Source organism: Saccopteryx leptura, chromosome 8 (assembly GCF_036850995.1).
Source record: "Saccopteryx leptura isolate mSacLep1 chromosome 8, mSacLep1_pri_phased_curated, whole genome shotgun sequence".
Classification (NCBI taxonomy): domain Eukaryota; kingdom Metazoa; phylum Chordata; class Mammalia; order Chiroptera; family Emballonuridae; genus Saccopteryx; species Saccopteryx leptura.
In genome coordinates, this window is record NC_089510.1 from 15,116,896 (window position 1) to 15,124,944 (window position 8,049).

General features: G+C 32.5%; 1 non-coding gene across 1 annotated transcript; it reads left to right on the forward strand.

Moving 5' to 3' along the window:
* The first annotated feature begins 2,239 nt into the window (after positions 1 to 2,239).
* On the forward strand, positions 2,240 to 2,359 carry LOC136380243 (small nucleolar RNA SNORA28). Its single transcript, XR_010746917.1, has one exon. It is a non-coding gene; the product is annotated as a small nucleolar RNA SNORA28 (small nucleolar RNA).
* The last annotated feature ends 5,690 nt before the right edge of the window (positions 2,360 to 8,049 follow it).

Consider the following 8,049-nt stretch of genomic DNA (forward strand, 5'->3'; position numbering starts at 1 on the left):
TGGATAATACAAAGGATTCTACCTTCTGCAAGATAAATACCATTAAAGATTGTGTGAACATTTAATCACATGTAAATCTGGATTGCATGATAATTCTCTGATTATGAAGAGACACTTTTGGAAAACTGTTTTTCATTCCAGTAATTTATTTCCTAGGAGGCTTGCATTTTAACACTCTGGACAAAACATCATAGTTTGTTTGATTTACACAGGCCAGGGTGTTTGTCTAGACAGTTTCTTCTTTAATCTTTATACTAAAAGGATTCCATCTCCTTGGTTGTTATAAAGAAGATCAAAGATATTCCGCAGTAGTGATAGGTTTTTATAAAGCTGCAATCCTAGTTCAATTCAAGAGCATCGCTAAGGAACTGAACTGTCCCATCTTCTGGTTTCAGGATTAGTGCAAATAATCCAAGAGGTAGAGGGATTAAAACTTTAACTTTTAAACACTGAATTTACAGATTTCTTAATCGTTGCAGAAAAGCTAGGCTAAGGGAGGAAAGGCTTGATTTTTCTCAAAACCCATACTTTGATTTACATAATTTACATAGAACATCAACCCTCCAATTTTTGTTTTCTGATTGACTGAGCCTATGTTGTGGCCTCCTATTTCTGTTGATTTTGCTTATAATATCTAAAGAAACCTTTAGTGAGTCATTTATTTTATACCCCAAGTTGTCTTATTTATCTACTCTAAATTATTGTTAATAATAAGTATAATGTTTTGGGATCTAAGTTATCTTATTTGTTTCTTGGACAGTATTTCCCTCATGATAATCCTAATTCTAAATGGATTTCATTTATATATGATAAACCATTCAATGCTTCTCCTTTGACTATTATGTAAAGTACCAGATGTGTGTTTTTGTAGAAAGCAGCTGGTTTTACACTGATGTGTCTATTTTATCACAGTCCTTGAATTTTTGGTATAAAACTGTTCCTTACATGTTTCAGACTAGCATTCTGAACAGTGGGCTATGATGATTAAATTGGATATTTTGAAAACAAAATAGGTAATTAAAGAAAAATGACTATGGCCTGACCTGTGGTGGTAAAATGGATAGAGCGTCGACCTGGAATGCTGAGATTATTGGTTAAAATAAGTGGGCTTGCCCAATAAAGGCATATATGAGGGGCAAATACCATGAGTTGATGTTTTCCACTCCTCCCCACCCTATCTCTTTCTTTGTCTCTCTTTCTTGGTCTCCTCCCTCCTAAAATCAATAAATAAAGTCTTTAAAAAGAGAGAAATGACTATAAATGACTAATATATACTACTCAAGTTTATTAAACTACTGTTTTGCTTTATTGTTGATTGTTGGTTAACATGGGTAGGGACTTTGAAGAACCAAGTTTGAAAATGTGATAACAAGGATGTTTGTGGAAGAGGTATATAGATAAAACCTACAGGTAGAAAATGTGAGATTATTTGTTGTCATGTAAATGCCTCCGGTCATATCGAGCCTTAGTGGTCAAGATATTTTGTATAGAGACATTCTAAATAAGCATTACTTTCAGATTTTCAGAGACTCCCTCAAGTTAGTTCCTATTTAATTGCTTTGAATTTGATTTGATTATTTATTGCTATATCTTTTTAGTTTCATATATGTCACTATAAAAAGTACATTTAAAAAAGATGTCTAAATGAGTGAATTCCCATAATGTGAGTAGATTTGTATATAAGTCTTCATATAAAAAAAAAAACACAGAATATTAACTGCACCTCGAAACTGACTTCTCAATATTTGATTAAGGGTGACCAATATTCTGATTTCACCTGTTTTTGAAATGTATATAATAATTCATTATATATATATTTTTGTGCCTGTTTTTCTTCATTATTCATTATAAGATGTAGAGTTTTGGTTCAAAATTCTCATTGCTGTATAGTATTTCATTATATTAGTATACCATAATTTCTTTTTTTTAATGTTTATTTTATTGATCAGGGGTTGAACCAGTATCTTCTGCGCTTTGGGAGGATGTTCTAACCAACCAAGCTATCCAGCCAGGGCCAGAATTCCTTTATTCATTCTTCTGTTGATAGAATTTTAGGGTATCTTGGTTGTTGCAAATAATGTTCCTATAAATATTCATGTACTTGTCTTTGGTAAATATAGTACTTTAGAAAATAATAAATAAAGCATTTAGAAGATAATTAAAAAATATATATAACCTTGGATTATGCAGAAATGTCTTAGTTTCAATATCAAAAGCATAACCCAGAAAAAAAATTAATAAACCTAACTTCATTAAAAAAAAAAAAGTTTCACAATTTGAGCTTGCTATACTAACAAAGTCTAACCTATTCGGGCACTCTCTCCTCCATGAGACAAACCTTTATATAGACTTAGACAATGTTAAAAAAAATATTTTTTTTAAATAAATAAAAATTAAAAAAAAAAGTTTACATGACTCAGTTTTCACCTGGATGGGCAGAGAAGGTAGAATTCTGGCCCCCATGAACTTTGCCCCCTGGTCTTACTCTCATGAGCACATTATGTTACAGGGCAAAGGGACTTTGTAGATGTAATGAAGGTTACAAATCAGCCAACTTGGAAATATTATCCAGTTGGCCCAATGTAATCATACAAGCCCTGAAAAACAGTGATCTTTTCTGGCTGGTAGCAGAGAAGAAACCAGATATTCAATGATCAATTTGATATGCCTTTGTTGGCTTGAAGATGGAGACACAGGGCAAGGAAAGAGGAACCTCAGTCCTACAACTGGAAGAAACTGAATTTCTGCCGACAAACCGAAGGAGTCATGTCTCAGAATAAGAACCCGGCACAGCTAATCTTGATTCTGACCTTGTTCCCTAAGCAGAGGACCCAGCTGGATCACACCGACCTTCTGGCCCATGTTAGAGTAGCCATAGACAACTAACATGGCAAAGGAAAATAAGAAAAGAACAACCTCTTCTTTCAAGATAAATGCATTCCATATAAAGAGCTCTTTTAAATTTATAGATAAGATCTTTCATGGTTTGTATGGTATTGGAATGTTTTCATATGTATATATATAATATATATATATATATTATATATATTACGAATTGCAGCAAATTAAAAAGTTTTTCACCCTAAAAAAATTTAATTGAATATATTATTAGGAGACAATCTATCCACTGCACAATCACAGATCAGGCCAGTTACATTTTTTTTTACACTAATAATAAGTTATCAGAAAGGGAAACTAAGAGAACAACCACATTCACAACTGCCTGAGACAGAATAAAGTTTCTAGGAATAAATGTAATCAAGCAGGTAATAAACCTGTATTTAGAAATTTATAAGACACTGAAGAAAAAAATCAAAGAAAATACAAATAAGTAGACGCATATACTGTATTCATAGATAAAAAGAGTTAACACAATTAAACTGCCCATACTACCCAGGGCAATCTATAGATTCAATGCAATTCCTATCAAGATACTAATGGTGTATTTCACAGAACTAGCACAAATGTTTCCAAAATTCATATGGAACCACAAAGGATCCTGAGTAGCAACAGCAATTTTGAGAAAGAAGAATGAATTTGGAGGAATCACTATACCACAAGGCCACAGTCATCAAGACAGCATGGTACTGGAATGAAAACAGACATATAGATCAGTGAAACAGAATAGGGAGCCCAGAGGTCCACCCACACCCATATGGACAATTAATATTTGAAATAGGAGGCAAGAACATAGAATAGGGTAAAAACAATCTCTTTAAAAAATATTGTTAGAAATATTGAACCAATGAATGCAAAAAAATAAAACTAGACTGCCATCTTATATCATACACAAGAATAAACTCAAAAGGGATTAAAGACTTCAATGTTGGACACAAAATCATAAATATCCTAGAAGAAAACATAAAGCAGGAAAATTTCAGACATTTCTTATAGTAATATTTTTTCCTGACATATCTCCTTGGGGCAAGGGAAACAAACAAATAAATAAATAATAAAATAAATAAATAAATAGGCCTACGTTGGTTATTTGTGTATGTGTCCTGAGTGGGGATCAAACCTGTAACCTTGGAAATATGAGTCTGGCTCTCTGAACAACTGAGCTATCTTGTCAAGGTTCTGCCTTTTCTTTATTGAATTTTATGACATTTTTAGGTATTCTGCATGTGTTTTCTGCCGGATGTATGTATGACCAGTATTTTCTTCCTCTCTTCACTTACCTTTCACTCTTTAATGATGACCTCATGAGGACAGCAGTCATTAATTTAAGCACAGTCTGATTTTATCATTGTGTTCTTCTGTATATAGTGTCCATGTTTGCCTCTCCAGGAGTGTCAGATATGACCATATTTTTGAATAAGGATGTTGTGTTTTATTTTTCTAATTTAGGTCTACAATCCAGCAGGAAATAATTTCTGTGTACATTCTGAAGTAGAGGTCAAAATTATTTTTTTTTCTATATGATAGTCAATTGACCCAGCACCATTTCTTGAAAATGCTAGCTTTTCTCATTACTCTTTAGTATTCACAACTATCAGAAATTATATAACCATATACATATGGCTACTAGTGTCTTCATGCTGTTCATTTATTAATTTTAAACTTATTTTATTAATAGCATACTGACCTAATTAATATTGGTTTTTAATAAATCATCATATCTAGAATATGCTTTCTCCAGCTCTCTGGTATTTTCTCTTTTTAAATTCCGCTGGCTCTTCTTGATTAACTTTTGCATTTTGCATTTACAAAAGGCTTTTAGAATTTGTCAGTCAATGTCTCTTATCCTTCCCACCAAAAATATTTTTTATGAAATTTAAGTGATTGTATTAAAAATACTTTCTTATCATACCTGGGAACAAGGTTGGAGTAGTTTCTGTTTGTCTGTTTGAGAAAAGCAAGTAGAAAGGGTCAGGAACGTAGAGCTGCTCTTCTTGTAAGTGCCCTGACCCTGGAATCCAGCAAATAGGCGGCATTCCAACTAACCGGCCAATACTTATTTATTTATTTATTTATTTATTTAGAGACAGAGAGAGCAAGAGGGAGAGAGGAGAGGGGAGAAGGGAAGCATTCATTTGTTGTTCCATACAGTTGTGCATTAATTGGTTTCTTCCTGTGTGTGCCCTGACCAAGGATGGAACCTACAACCTTGTCTATTTGGGAGGACACTCTTGACTGACCGAACTAACCAGCCAGGGCCATTGCTGGAGTCGTTTAATAAAAGACATACGTATGTATATATCTTGTCATGTAGGATACCATATTTTAAAAAGAAAAGACTATTTTCACGTACAAAGAAGACTGGTAAGAGTTTTGTAACCTTACTAAATAACAATCTAGAATAACTGAGCTATTGGCATTATTCATGGCCTTTCATTACAATATACAAACTCAGTAGAGAAAAATGACATTTATGGAGTACTGCTTGAAGAATATGCAGAACATAATGATTTGAATAAATTTATAATGCAGGCTTTTTCTCAAATTCCTTGGCCGATTAATAACTAGGGGCTCCCTGGGGCCAAATCTGAACCCAGGAAAAACAGATTTAACTACCAGTTAAAGGTGTGCATCATCAGCATGGGAGATGTGGTCTTTGAGAGATGTAGATGGTGTGTGTGTTCATCCTACAACTCGACACTATAATTTTTCCTCTGCATTGCACCAGGTTTTGGAGCTTCTTAATAAAACTGTTTTGTAGTGGTTCATTCTTAGAAATTTCCCCTGAATTTCAGAGTGATGTTATAATATTGACCTTAAAAATGTCTTTAAAATTATTGTCATACAAGACTTTTACTAATTATGTTTCACAAATATTATGTGCTGAATTATAGTGTTCTTTTTGTGAGAACAAATAAGAAATAGATTAATTTTAGGTTTCTAGCTGAGAGAATTCAACTCTTCAACATTCTTGTTTTTATCTTATGGAGATCACCAGTCATGTAACTAAATATGTTTTCTTTCTTTAAATTTGGATTAAGTTGTTAGAAACAAATGTATAGAATATCTGTAGTACATGGATAGTTTATTTTTAAGATCATATTTTATCTTAACTTTATTCTTACATATATCTTATTTTTCTCATCACTTTTTATTCCATTTTTTTCTTCCAGTTATTTTCTTTACCTTATTTTTTGTTTTATTGTAACTTTTCTTTAAGTATATCCAGTTTTCCATTTTTGTTTTTGTTCTAGCAAATGAATAAATGACTTATCAGTGAATAGATAGATGATAGGTTGAGAGACTCAAGGAAACCAGATGAGACAGAAAAGGTAAAATGAGTTTAAAAGGATTTGTGAGCAAATGTATTAAATAGCCTTTAACCATAGAATCGGCAGAGTTATGGTTTGAAATTAATTTAAACAGAAAGGAGAACATTAAGAGGGGAAGAAATAAGGTGGTGGTAAAGGCATGTTAGAGGAGGTGAATTTTGTTGACAGCCACCAAAGGGCAAAACATGACAGCTTGGTTATAGTACAAAGCAAATCATGCGGTAGAAGCTTCAGGTAAGACAATGCATTTTGTAACACTGTGTGATGAAAGCACATTTATATATTCTGAAATCATTTACAAGTTAGCTTTTCAAAGAAAGCAGAACAAAGGTTTAAATTCAGCCTGAGCTCTATGGTGAAGCACACAAAGCATTGATTAACATAAATACAGTAGGCACTGATTGCCATAAACATGCTTAAGCAAATTCTGAAATGAAGGTGATCAGGATTCAGGGACTGTCTTCACACACAAGTGCGTGCACGCACATACAGACACACACACACACCTGACAACAATACTGGAAAGATTACGCAAAAAAATGTGCTTTGTCATTCAGTACAAAGAATGATGAAGCTGGACCTGTTCTCAGGACAAGCAACAAAGTCTTGAGAGGAATATTCTTGAGTGGTAATGGCAAACAGTAAGGCCTGACATATAAATACTACCCATTGTTGGACAACCAAAAATTAAACCAACACAATTCTGCTGAAATGTTTCTACTGAAATACTAAACAAACAAACAAACAAAACAAAAACCCTTTTTGATATAAAATAAGTTTCTCTTTTATATACCCACTACACGCATAAATATCTAAAACTATCAAGACACCTGATGGACCATAAACTCGTAAGTAATTCTGGGGAAAATGCTGGCTTATTTTACTAAGTAATATGCGGGCGGTTTTTTGAAAAATCTTTTCTTAACCTATAACACATCAGTTAAAGATTTTTAGGATAATCACCACTAAGATGCCTTCAGGGTCTCAAATTGTGTAATTCTCTAATTCTATAACTGGTGGTTAACTTTTCTCATATTTTCTCATGGACAACCACAGTGCCATGCACACTAGGAAGCTGAACATGTTTAATCCATGAAAGAATTTTTGTTTGTGTTGTTTAAATAAACATAATAAAACGTATTTTTCACCAAAAAGATTCCTTTCCAAAAATATTTTTAAAAATATATTTTCTTTATAATAATTGTGAGAAGTAAAGAAAACTATAATTTATTTTAACAACAATGTAACAGATTAAAATATTAATTACACACAGTGAAAATGGAATACAACACTAAAATGGCCTTAGCAAACAATTACTTTCATTTTGCCCAACAATGCTGTTACCCTCATGCCTAATTTCATAATATTTGAAATACTCAAGAGATAGTTGGACAAAGACGCCACAGAGGTATGCAATCCAACCAGAAGAGTTGTATGTAACTGGTTCTAGTTAGATTTAATTAGAATTTATTTTTTGGCATTGTATTTAAATTGGTAAATTCTACCTATTCCTGGAAATTTTTAGCAGATTGCTTATCATAGACATTTATTTCTGCATCCTAATAACAAAATTTTTCAAGTTTATGCCCAGTTTTCTTATTTCTATTCCCTTATATGTTTTTACCAATATTCGCCAATATTTCACCAATATTCAACTCTACTTTTCCATACCTCTGTTCACCAAAATTTCTAAGTTACTAATAGTAAAAAATTACTCTCTCTCTCTTTCTTTTTTTTTGTTTTCTCTTTTTCTAACTGGCAGAATTAAAAAAAAACATCCTAATTTATTTGAACTTGTGTTAAATTTAATGCTTTATTA